The sequence below is a fragment of the Manacus candei genome, unplaced genomic scaffold (genome assembly GCF_025592945.1).
Source record: "Manacus candei isolate 608988 ecotype Guabito, Panama unplaced genomic scaffold, ASM2559294v1 h1tg000021l, whole genome shotgun sequence".
NCBI classification, from domain to species: Eukaryota; Metazoa; Chordata; class Aves; order Passeriformes; family Pipridae; genus Manacus; species Manacus candei.
The window spans coordinates 6,953,071-6,966,867 of record NW_026138069.1 but is presented as its reverse complement, the minus strand read 5'-3'; positions in this window follow the sequence as shown (position 1 = coordinate 6,966,867).

Below are 13,797 nucleotides of genomic sequence, written 5' to 3'. Positions count from 1 at the left end.
ACACCCAGTGCATTGCAGGGCAGAGCAAAACTATAGCTGCTACTCTGGACAAAGAGTGTTTTGCAAGTGTGGGTTTGCTTTGCTTGCTTTTTTTGTTTTTATATTCGTATGTAACAGACACCACCTATTTGATTACCAGAAGCTGTAGACACAGTCAAATATCTTTAAAAGTGAGCTCCTGTAGCCAGCTCACTTACAGAAAGCTTAACTGGCTCAAGAGAATTTTCCTAGAGTTCTTCCCTGTGCACTAGTGCCAACTAAAAGGTGATTTAAGTAAACATCTTACACCCAGGAACTGCTAAGTTTGTTCTAAGCTGCAAGGAAGATAAGCCTGTGTATTGTTCATCCTGGCTCTCGCTGCAGAATGTTTAGCAGCCTTTCTTCCCTTCTGACAGTTTCACCTTCATGAGGCCCTCCTGTGAGTTCCAGAGATTTGGTGATGAGGGGCTTATTCTGACAACTATATATGAGGAGTAAGTGAGAAAATCAGAGCCCTGCAGTGAACACTCATTGTTCCACACAAAAAGAAATTTAACATAGACTTGGGAAAACAGATGGATCATGGGATCTCACTTTTAGGTTACAATGATATTTGGCATTTATAAAGGAAAATATGTCATTCAGAAATGTAACCTGAGCTCTTCATTTTTTCAGCTTTCTAATATATATTCCTGCAAGACTGCTTAAAACACCAATAAAAACAAACTGTAAAGATGCTCTCACCACTGGTTAGTAAAAAAACATGGCAGGAAGGCTACTTTTATGTATGCTTTTGTTAACACTGGAATTTGGATCTGATGTGGTTTTGAGCTGTGACCCACAGGCTCTCCTTTTAACTCTTGAGACTCCCTCAGCCCAGTTCTGTTGGGTATAACACTCCACCTTTGTGGTGAAAGTACAAGACAGAAGTGCAGTCCCTTCTTTCCTTCCTCCCCCAAAAATGCTTTTCTGTTTATTAGGGAGGCTGAAGCTTCAAGTGCCAGACTCTGCACTGTACTGACCAAAATGTCATGCCTCAGTGTCCCAGTTCTACCCGGAGCTTCTCATGTGTTACACAGCTCTGGGGATGAGAATGTGTCAATTCTTTTGCCATATCTAAGGTGTAACCTTCTTTGGAGGTGCAATTTGTCTTTTAAACCTTCCCATTTTCTTCCCTTCCTCTTTTTTCCTTTCCTTTTCCTGTCAGTAGTTCCACCACCTGCTCTGCCAAGTGCCTTTTGAGGAGTATGTGGTACCAGCTGGAGCACTGCCATGTTCACAGTCCGGAGTGGCAGCAGCTCTGCAGGTACATGAGATGGTACGATGCCTTCAGTAAACTTATGGACTTACAGCAGGTTTTAAAATCAGCCTAAAGCTGATCACTTCCAAAGCAAGAGCTGGAACCAGGTTTTATCATTTTGAGATGGGGGTTTCACAGTAATAGTTTTTAAATAAGAAGTTGATGTGAGCAGCTTGCTTATTTCCTCTAATTTAATCTCTAAAACTGCCAGTTTGCAGTACTGGAGTTGTACAAAACCAAACTGTTTGTATGTGTGTATGTGTGTGTGTGTGTCTGTAGCCATCACTTTGGCATCTTAGAGCCAAAAAGGCTGCTTTGCTGCTTTGAATTTCTAACCTTGCTTCCAGCAATGCCTCGCCTTCTGATTCTTTTCTGCTCTTAAGATAAGATCCTAACTGACTGCAAGGAAAGGAGCTTAGTCAATAGCTTCAATCGCATGAAGAACCAGATCAGCCTCCTGGTGCTGCTGTTTCCTAGTTCCATCCTGAGTTTTCAGTGTTCCCCAACAGCTGCTGGATCCTGCATGGTCTCAGGTAGTCAAGGTTTTCACTTTTCTTCCTCTGTCTAAGAACTGATCAGAAAGACTTAGATATTAATGTGCATGAGTACCCTACAGCTTTAAAACCTCAGACTACTAATTTTTTTTTTTTCACTGTCCCACATGAATTCTTAACTGGGAATCACCCAAGCGTTGTGCTCTTAAGTGCTGTCATGCTGCTCCCTGTCCCTGGAGATGGAGAGTCTAACATTTAAGACAAATGTTAACTTAGGGCCAAATCCTGAGTACTTGGTAGAAATCAAAACAAGTAGATATGTCTCTAGTTTTTTTTAATGAATGTTTTATTAATCAAGTTACACTAAATATGGTAGTACTGTTAAATGTCTGTTCTCTGACTGTTCTCTCTCAAGTGGAGGATGTGGCTGTAAACTGGAGGCCATATTCATCCTAGATTTGTAGTCCAGGTGAGCACTCTGCAGGGATTAATCATAAATCATATGAAAAATCACACCTGAGGATCTGAAATTTTTCCCAGCACAGAAGAGTGCTTCACCAGCATTTGAACACTTACCATTGGAAACAGCAGGCTTCACATATTCCACTGTAGGTTCTGTTGAAATCCTAGTGAAATATGGTTAGTGTTTCAAGGACAGGTAGGGTAATCAAATCTAAACCAAATTTTCAAACATGGTTTAGAAAAGCAAACTCTCCTGTTCAGAAGCTGGCAGTCCTTCCATGGGAACAAGGAAGCTTTTGTTCCTACTTGTCAATGCTACCATGTTTTTTAGCAGAGAATAGGCGGTGTCTGTTTACCAAGATTAGAACATCATTTGTCAGTCTAATCAACAGCATCCTGCTTTTAAACTATTTCCCTGTCAACGAGCTTGGGCTTTATGAGCTTTATCTTTGTCAGCCTCCAAAGCTGAATTTCATAAATTACGTTCAGACTGATTCAAGTAAATATGTCCAAAAGTCATTGGCCATGTTTCATTTTAGCTAAGCCTCATGATTTTTAAATGCGGAAGTTGTCTTATCAAACATAGAAGTTGTCTTATCAAATGTAGGTCTGAGTGTTCACAAATTCACACTGTTCCCAGTGGGAGGAGTCTCACGCATCAGCTGTATCTTCTTGCTTTAAAACCATACAAAAGTACATTTGGATCTCATTAGTAACTGTACAACTCCTAATACTTTCTCCAGGAGAGTTAGATTCACAGACCCTTTATTATTTCATACAAACTTATTGTAATTGCAGAAAATTCCCAGTTGTGCCAGTCCGTGCATTGGCCAGCACTTCTTGATCAAGGAACTTTTAGCAATACCAGCTGAGAACCAGTACCTTGCAGATGTGTAGTGGCTCTCTGGTTTGATCTAATCTTTGCCACACTGATCAGTCCTGCAGCAAAGAGTTTCAATACTGCTGCATGTTTGTGGTTTTTTGGTGAGTCAGAGTTGTAGATTTTATGAGTATAAAAAAAAGCAGGGCTTTTAAAAATATCCATATATACTGGTGGCAAGCTGCCACCCTGAATGCTTGGTCTCTGTGAGCCTCGAAGAAGTGGAGGGAGCATGAGTTACTCTTACATGTGGCATCTAGGAATTTTATTCCTGACATCACTGTAAAATGAGGAAACTAATAAAGATGTTTAACAGCATGAAAAAAAAGAAAAAGAAAGCAAGGTTGGAAAAAGGACATTATTTGCTGCTGTGTCCTATTAGCCAAACATATTTGTGGACTACATGTCTGGGCCCAGGAGATACTGATAAAGCTATTGCAGCATATAAATGAACCAAAAATATTAGCTGGTCCTCTGGCTTTTGCAATTAGACAAAGTTAATTACATACGTTCAGCTGGACCACTTGTCCTTTGACTTTTTAATATATAATTGCATCGTCTCTAAGATGAGCATAAGGTCAGAAAATGCTGTTATAAAGAATGGGAATGTCCCATGCTAATAATCAGTCAGTAGTAGAGAGTGGGAATCCTGGATGGACTAGATGACTCCTGTGATCTTTTCCTACCTGAATTATCCTACAATCCTAAAAATGTCTTGTCAGCTTTGCGGGGAGATGTTTTGCACCTGCATGTTTTACCTTCAGCTCCTCTGTGTCCTGTTGGTCCATGCTGCTCCCTTCTGCAGCCCCGAGCGCCCTTGCCTGACCGTCAGCAGGGCTGGGTGGTCCCCTCTCGCCCTTCATGCCTCTTCATTTCTCCCTTTCCTTCCAGAGGAACTGTGGTATTGTGAAAGTTCTGCTTATCATTCTGAGCAGTACTACACAAAATATCTCTTTTCTGTCCCATTTTATAGAAGATTAAACTATCTTTTGCCTCAGTGCCATTTCCTTCATGTGGGAAAGGAACTGTTCTGCTAGATTGTGTGACTAACTGTACGATGAGTTTGCCCTCCTTCCAGTGTTGTATCCTGGTTAATGCATACTGGAGTTTATGGCGGTAAGGGTCCCCTTCTCGCTCTGTTCCTGTGCAGTCACCGTTCCTATTGCTTGCTGAACAATGAGATCACGTTTCCTTGGTGTGCAGAGCTAGAAGGTTAACCCTGGTATTGACACAGTTCCCTTTTACGTTACAAAAGCCCCTAATCTCTCATAGCTGTGACGTAGCTGCTGTTAAAAATGCCATAAAAACCAATCATAGGCAATGTGAGAACAGGATCAAAAATGTTTTTTCCTGCTTGGAAGTAATAAAGTGGGGCCTGTGCTGCCTGCAGAACCTGTGCCTAACTTGAACCCAGTGCTTATGAATTACTTGTTGTAACTCTTAAAAAGCAAATGCATAAAGGAAACAATGCAACAAGGCAAGAAGCACTTTCCCTTGATGTTCAGCAGCATTGTGCTCATATTTAGCATTTCACTGCTGTTTCACGAATACATCTGTTTCCTATTAGTGCAGGAAGCAAGCTGGTTAAAGCAAGCACTGTTGAAGAAACACAGCCAGGATCCCAAAACCACCAAGACCCACAGGAAGAAATGTCCAAACAAATGCTTGCCACCCTATGATAACCAGCTGGCAAGTACAGCACCTGAAAGATATGGAGATCATAGAATCATAGAATGTCCTGAGTTGGCAGGGATCCACAAGGATAATCAAAGTCCTACTCCTGGTCCTGCACAGGACAGCCTCAAGAATCACGCCATGTACCTGAGAGTATTGTCCAAATGCTTCTTGAACTCTGTTAGGCTTGGTGCTGTGACCACTTCCCTGAGGAACCTGTTCCAGTGCCCAACCACCCTCTGGGTGGAGAACCTAAACTTCCCCTGACACAATTTCAGGCCATTCCCTCAGGTCCTGTCACTGGTCACCACAGAGAAGAGATCAGTGCCTGCCCTTCCACTTCCCCTCATGAGGAAGCTGAGAGACCGAGAAGTTGGAGACCAAGATGTGCTACTAGCATGTCATTAGTGTGAAAAGTCAACATACACCTGAGAGTAAGAATAATCCTGATGTGACTTTTGGAATGAGTTTTATATCACAAATAACTTCTAGATCTGATATTAATGCTGCCCTCTCCCATTGCAGCTGTGTGATGAATAGGCACTGCTGGAGTGGGCTCCCATTATGCAACAGGATGCTATGGAAAACAGTCTAAGATACATAGAAATAAAAATATTTCCCTGTGCATAGAAATAAAAGTATTTCCCAATTAAAAACAAACAAACAAAAAAAAGAGTTGAGTGAAATGATGTTCCCAGAATGAAGCCTTGTTCTCAGGGCTGTAACAGAGAACAAAGCTTTACAGAGAACAGGTGTGTTGGGGCACTGCTAGTTTGAGCTAATTGGAGTGGTAGGTTCAGCTTGTGTCCAGGAGGGATCATGCTGTAGAGGCACAATCCAAAAGCAGAGACTGAAATCTTTATTCCTGTCTCAGACCTCGTGCACCTCCTGCACACCAGCTCATGAGCTCTGGAGCCCTTCACTTTTTATTTATTTACTTATTTATTTATTTATTGTTAGATTTTTTTCTTGATTTGCTAGATTCAGCAGAATTGCAATGGTTATAGGCAAAGTGGGGTTCTGCAGGGGTGATTATGGGCTACGTTGCTTTTTGGCTTTAATAGTATGGTATAGTGCATACAGGCCCTTTTTATAGTTGTTTTTCTGCCTTTATGTAAATATCCTAGGCCTACAATACTCAGAATCTGGTTTGCAGCACATCCTGTTAACACAATGTCCAGGTTAAACCAGTTGTAAGACAACTTATGAATTTGTCAAAAAGACCGAGGAGCATGAAGTATCTACAGTGGCCGGTAGAAAATGTAATTTGTGAGATGAATTAAGAGATGATTTAAAAAGTCCTCAACCTGCTACTGCTGCTGAGCAGGGTTTTGGAAGTTGTTACTGCAATATGGCTTGTAAAAAGCTCTTGATGTCTTGGTGTTTGTTTTATAGAGGCATTTTGTTGTTTTCCTCCTGGTGGCACTGCAGGATAACACCGTGGTCCTTGGGGCCCTGTACTACAGCTGCATCATTTAAGCATATCTTACACAACAACTGCTGTAACGCTTGACTTGAGGACCATGACAACATCCTTTCTCCATGATAACCTAAATTACTGATGTGGACTTTAACTTACTTAAGGGAACTTTTGTTGGGTGATTTTCTCTTCAAAGAAAAAAGGAAAGTTTCAACAAGCTTATGAACTGTAAAAAAATCCAACGCGACACTGAGAGTGTCAAAAAATCTCAAAAAAGCCTGACGTACGACTGCTAAATTCTCAACAACTCTGCTCAAAGGATGGGTTTCACTCACACAAGTTCACCTGTGTGCTCTAGAATATCCAGTGAGTACTGTGACTTTTGGTCGACTATATTTACAGTTCATCCATAAGAAAAATTAAAATTTGTACTTGAAACAGTTATTCCCTTCAGGCAGAGCTCAGTGCTGCCTCCAGCACCACCCTCATCACTATACTTTCTGTTTATTACAGAGATTTGTGTATTTTGGCAGCCTGTGTCTTAAGTAACTTATGATCTGCACAACTATGTGGTGTGCGGTCTGATGCCATCACAGTTGTAGTTCTCTGAGGGACACTGCAATGAAAATACTGATTTTCAAACCCAGATTTTATATGTGAATCTCATTATGCATTAATTAATTGGAAAATGCAGCCTCTCTGGTCAGCAGAAATATATCTTACCTATTAATTTGCAATGTAGTTAAGACTTGTAGAAGCTATCCTTTGAGAAAACATGATGCACTAGGGAGTTGCCCTGAATGAAGTAAGAAGTAGCTGAAATTGCCAATTATGTCATTAATGTAATTCGGAAGAATTGCTCGCTATTTGCCTTCCATGGAAAAATCTGTCCCCAGCCTCTCTGCCCTGCTCTCCACACCCATGCCTGTGTGCCAGGCCAAGACACCCCTGGGCCAGCAGGCAGCAGCTAGATGACAAAATGTGTGAAATCCTTCTCTGAATTGATGCTTTCCAGGTGCTGAGCATTTCTCTCCCCTGCAGCCCCTCTTCCCCATCCCTGCTATGGGAGGGGACATACTCAGGCACATCCTGGGGACTTTTATGAATTGTTTATCATTTATTTACTGCTCTGGCAGGTTTTTTTAAGTGCCCTGCAAGCTTTAAGCTGCTGAGAGAAGAGCACCAGCCAAAAAACTCCCAGCAGCATCTGGGATTAGCTGAGTTATTTTAAAGCTAATCCAAAACTCTTTTGGGGGGCTTACTCACATGTTGAGCCTTGTGCTTGCCAGATTTAGTCTTGTCAGAGAACTTACTAACCACTATTTTTACAGTAAGAAATGATTTTCTTTGTGTCCCAGGGTCAACCATGCCAGAAACTGGGGATCCCTTTTACAAAGCCAATAAAATGCAAAAATCTCTCTTCTCCCTCCCTGTCCATATGTAGGGAGGTTACAGCTGCTAAAAGCAGGGATTGTGGGACAATGTACTCTCCTCCTTTCATCTTAGAAATCGCTCTAAAATAGGTCTTATATACGTTAGAAAGCCAAAATAGAAAGTCTATGAATTACATTTTAGAGCCTTACCCACTTTGCTGAATTTCTACATATTCCTGGTTAAAAATAAAAGTCACACTTAAGTAGAATTTGGCTCAAAGTTTGGGTTCCATTTATCCCTGAAGCTTAGATCTTATTCTGTCCCTACGAAAAGATATACTACTACTTCTGGAAGTAAAGACCTTTTATTTAGGGCAGTCTCGAGTAAAAAATTTAGTAACTAAATATAATTTATATTTCTCTGTCGAGCTATCATGTATGGTAGCTGAGATATCTGCTTATATTTGCCTGTGGGATTTCAAAACCTTGTTCTGCTACAGATCAGCTTCAGCAGCACCTGGAAAAGCTCTACATCATCATCATGGCTAGGCTTCGCGAACAAAGATTTGGGATAAGCTCTGCAACTGGGAAGGTAAAATGTCACAGAATTACAGAATGTGCTGAGTTGGAAGGGACCACAAGGATCAAGTCCAGCTCCTGGCCCTGCACAGGACCATCCCCAAGAGTCACACCACATGCCCAAGAGTATCATCCAAACGCTTCTGGAATTCTGCCAGGCTTGGTGTTGTGACCACTTTCCTGTGAAGGACCTTTTTCTAATATCCAACCTAAACCTCCCCTGACACAACTTCATGCTGTCTCCTCAAGTCCTGTCACAGGTCTCAAGAGTGAAGAGATCAGTGCCTGCCCCTCTACTTCCTCTCCTGAGGGTGTTGCAGCCTGCAATGAGGTCTCCTTTCTCCAGGTTGAACAGACCAAGTGACCTCAGCCATTCCTTGTATGGCTTCCCCTCTGGACCCTTCACCATCCTCGCGGCCTTCCTTTGGATGCTCTCTAAATAGCTTAATGTCTTTTTAATATTTTGGTGCCCAAAACTGCATGAAGTACTCAAGGTGAGGCCACACTAGTGCAGAGCAGAGCAGAACAATCCCCTCCCTTGACCAGCTGGCGATGCTTTGCCTGAAGCCCCCCAGGACATGGTTGGCTGTCAGGAGGCAAGTCAGCCCAAGGAGAGTGAAATCATCATAAATAATGATTGCTAAGTAGCTGCAGGAGGAATAACAGAAGGTAATGGGGATGTCAAAGATCTCAGTGCTGGACCTACAGCATCTCATATCAAGAGAACTTAGAAAAGTTGCTCTAACTTGCAGGTAGAGCTGGGGTGTCCCAGCACACGCACCTGCCCATGAAGACTTTGGCCCTTTCACTGAGGGATGGAGGAAGAGGAGTTATTTGGTTTGCTTTAAAAAGAAATTAAAAAAAAAATTCATCAGGTTACCTGTGCAAACTTGCTTTAAACTCTGTACTTTGAGAAAGTTGTGTTGTATGTACAGATGGTACCAAAAAAGTTAAGAAAGAAACCACGCAAGAAAGTGCAGGAATGCTGCAATAAATCTATATTGTCCATAAATTTTTTCTTTCAAAATGTAGGTGTTGGTATCAGTCATGCTATTAGTAGCATTTTTCTTTTTTTTTTTTTAAATTTTTTTCCCCTCCAAAGAATGTGTTTGACAGCCACTTCCAAATGAGGAAACTTGTTAATCAGTTTTCCAAGGATGCTCAAAACTGCAGTGCAGGAAATGTTGCATACCTTCAGTCAATTTAGGCTGACAGAGGAAATTTGTAGATGTAGAAGAAACAGAGGAGTGCAGACAGCAGGATGGTCAATACAGAGGCAGTGTTAATGAAACAGTCTGAATGAGCCCTAGGGACAGACAGTGACTGAACTGGGTTAAGGGAGATGAATTCAATTAGATAGTTGTTAGCAGGAGACTGGCACAGCTTCTCAAAGTGAAAAGCTGCTGCTGTTCTGTGATGAGCAGATAGGGTACTATTTTCCTGTTAATTTTCCAAGTCTTTTTCTGAACTCTTAGAATCAAGGATGTCAAAAAAAGAATTCATCTTACAATCATCAGTTCTATAGGAAAATCTATGTTATTCACTTCTTTTAGCTTTTGTGGTTTATACCATTTGGCCTGGTCTAGCAGAAGATGTAAGGATTTAATGGTTAAACTGTTCTGGCTTTTAAAATTCGCCTTTGACATAAATAAAGGATTTGTTTGCCAGTGGAAACTGTAATGCTCTCAGCAATGATGATGTGTGGTTTTACACTACTCGGGAATAAAGCAGACGTTTGGCAAGCAGGGCCCTCTCCTGGTTTATTGCCTCCATGACACCCTTGAGGAGGCAGAGCTGCGTGAGGGACACAGGAGCCAATGCTGCCAGTCACAGCTGATGCAGATTTAGAGAAGACTTATGTGCTTTTTCGTGATTTACTAAATATCAGAGCATATATTCAGAGTTTGCAGTCTGGGGATACACAGAAAGATCTGAACAGAAAAGGATGCTCATTTCGAGATAATCTGATTTGAACAGCATACAACTTTTAAATAGCTTTATAGCCTTTGCTTTTACCTCTTCGCTACAGAAAGCTTAGTCAACTCTGCCTGAAAGTGGAAAATAAAGCAGTGGTCTTCCCTACAGCACTGGTTTAACTGCATTAAGAAGATTCCTTGTATGCATGTTAAAGAGTAACTTTTTTAAAAACCTTGTTAAGTAGCAAATACTGTTGCTATTAGTACTTACTAAAGGTTGTCAGCTTTACCAGAAAGGTTTTCAGTAAATATTATCAAAGATATTGCAAACCCATAACTTACATCTTCGTATTTATTCCCAAACTCATTATCCCCAGTATTTCTTAGGCAGATGTATGTCCTTGTCTGGAGATCTGTAGCTGAACACAAAAGCTAATCCCATCCCCAGAGCAACCGCCCAGGCACAGAAGATTAAAAGAGATTTGAAAGATCCTGCAGATTCCTAGACTTCCTTGCAATTCTAGTGGGCTTTGCTACTGTGGTTTCCAGGTGCAGCTAAAAGTAAAATATTCCTGGTAGGTATAAAATGAAGTGGATCATCATAGTACACATAGTACAAGGTGATATCTTTCAGTTTTACTGTTCCATGTCTCACAGAAATTAATTGTGCCCTCTGGTGTTTTTTGAGTAAGCATCATAATAGTTCTAAGTATAATAAGAACAAGATGTTTTCTGGGGCTGCTGTCAGTTTTTTCTTTTCGAATTTAAAACTCACTTAACAAGGCCAGATTTTTGGGAAAAAAAACTTAAAACTTTTAAACTACTTCTTCTCTCTGAAAAAGAGAAGTAGTGTGTTGTAGTTGTTTGTAGTAGTTTGTTGTGTGTTCTAGTTTTACGAATGCTGAAATATTTATTTATTTATTTATTTACAAAAATGCAGGGAATGCATTGTCCCATAAATAACTTTGTGTAAGACCACATAACCTTTAAACATTTTTCCCCAAATAAACTCCTATTGATTCAAATTAATTAACTGTTAAAGTAATTCATTTACATACTTACCATAAGACCAGGTTCACCTTTTCTTCCCCAAGTTCCCTGAAAATGTGTACAGTGAGATAAATTAACAAAAGCCAAATTTGTCTAATTTCTATTGTGTATAATTAAGTAATATGAAAATATGTTTTACCTTTGGTCCTGGAGGTCCTGAGTCTCCCATTTCTCCTTTGGCTCCTTTGCTCCCTGGATCACCTTTATCTCTATAGTCTCCATAATTTAAACCAACTGTGTTAAACTCATAAACTCAGTCATAACTACAGTTTTGGTGATTGTTAGAGCTGGTAAGCTTTTAAAATGAATTTACTGATTTTTGCGTGTGGCTGGTTTATCTTTCATGTATTATGAAGAGAATATCTGAAAGCAGGCTCTCATAGAAAGCAAAATGGGCAGTAAAAACATCTTTAAGAAATTTCTATGGAAAATTATCTTAGTTTGGCAGGGGGGGCTTAAAGACATCTTTGTGCAAATGTCAAGAATATATAATATTTACTGTTCATTGATTTTCTTGAACTCTAAAACAATGTTTATACTGGACCTATGTTGATTCAGACCTATGGAGAGATGTCACTGCCTCAGATCAGCCAATGTACTGAAACTCACACCAGCTCTGTAGAGAACCCAAATGAAAAACTGCAAGCTTGCAAAGAACAAAGGAAAAGGCACGCTTGGACTGCTACATCCATTGGAAAATACATAGTTTCACATTTAGAAGCAATTCTGCACTTTTTCCCTCAACTGACTGTACCTCCTGATTTCTAAAACCTGGGAGGGTTCCATATTATGAGACAGTTTTCACATGATGCAGGTATAAAACATCCTGTAAATAGTTTTAGGTTCTAAATCAGACATTTTTTCAAGAAGGATGTTGTTCAGGACAGTTTTTTTACTTCTCTCTGGAAGTTACTAACCAGTTTACATTGCACTCGAAACTTTAAAGCTTAGGAATTTATCTAGATTACTGTCCGTGTTGATATTATTCCTCATTATTACCCAGCCAGTGGAATCACATAGGTAGCTCCTGTGTTATAGCCTTCACTGTGGTGATTGTTACCTATTTTAAGGAACCCTTTTGACTCTCTCAGTCTGATTCTGATCTTATTCAAACTGGTATAAACCTGAAAATTGTACGTAGCTCCTCCACAGCTGGTTTAAGAAAACCAGTCTCAACTAAGTAAGCTCTTGAAAGGCAGTTCCTGTTCTATTTCACAAAATCATAATATCAAAAGCAAAGGATATCACTTTCCATTACCTGTCCATGAATCTAACCTCATCAAAGTTAATGTCAGCATTAATTATAATAGGAAAGCAAATACGATCTGCTGACTGCTGTGGTGCTGCTACTCTCTTACTCATAAATATACTAAAACCTGATCCCTTTGGTATTTGGCATACATATGAAATTCCTGCTGAACTAAACCTTTCCTTTTCATGTGTGACAAGTCTGCTGTATTAATAACAAACAGAAAAGTGAGTACTTGGAGAGATTTACATTGGATCACAAAGACTAATCAATATACAAGATGAACATAAATGGCTCCCATCAGAAGCTGCACATCTGAGAATCACTAATAAATAAACGAAGTATTTAAATTCTCTTTGCTCAAAATTTGTTAGATGTGAATAGGTAAGTGCAGAAAATTCTCACAATTTTTATATCAACAAGAAAGTTGTTCAGTAAGGAAAGATTCAGTCTTGGGCTTCAATCATTGTAGGAAAAAACAGGAGTCAAACAAAACAAAGTCTGTAAGAGACAGTCAAAAAGCAGTTTTTGTGTTTTGTTTTTTTTTTTCAAAGCCTGGCAAATAAAAGGACATTTTGTAATATCTGAAAAATATTTAAAATAGCTGAATAAATAATTTGACTAAAATTATTCTCCTGCTAACAGGTATGACCTTGTTTTAGATCCTACTTTGGAGTGTGGTCCTTAATGACAATTAGGATTTTCACAGACTCCAAAACTGACAGTGAGTAGAAGGCACTTACCTTGCTAGCTATACAAGGAAATGTCTTTGCCTTCTGTTTATCCTCAAAGACCTGTCACACCAAATGATGAATAAAGGAAGAAAATCTCCAGACTCTGGAGACTGGAAAACAAACTATGGTGCACTAACTTACACAGCTGATCCACCAGGGGCAAAAAACAAATTTCCTGCAAATAGGAAATGCTCCTAAGGCAGTGGGATGCACAAAGCAATTCCTTTTGCACTGTTGTAGGAACTCATAGTGACTATTTAATCTAATTTACTCTAAGTCACTTTTTAGCAGGACTGTGCTTCTTGGGCCCTTCATTTAGGGATTAATGCAAATGGCTTTTAAACACAGTGAAACAGTGTGCCAGCTTGTTTCAAGGCTTGCTGTTCAGCAGTGGCTTTGACTATCTTTCCTGACTAGGGCCATCACACAGCTTCCTGACCAACACCTTTGCAGGTCTGCAGAGCACATACATATGAACCAGAATTAGGATATGCTGTGTATTCCAGTGGTCCTTCACTAATAATAAATGTCAGATCCAATAAAACTATAGATTTATTGCTGCTGTTTGTTACTGCCCATTTGACATTGTTAGGAGGGTGTTCAGATAATGAAAACTGAACGAGACCTACTGTTCTAAACAAATTCATGCCTTTACAAGTGACATTTCTCACAAGCACACATATGAGT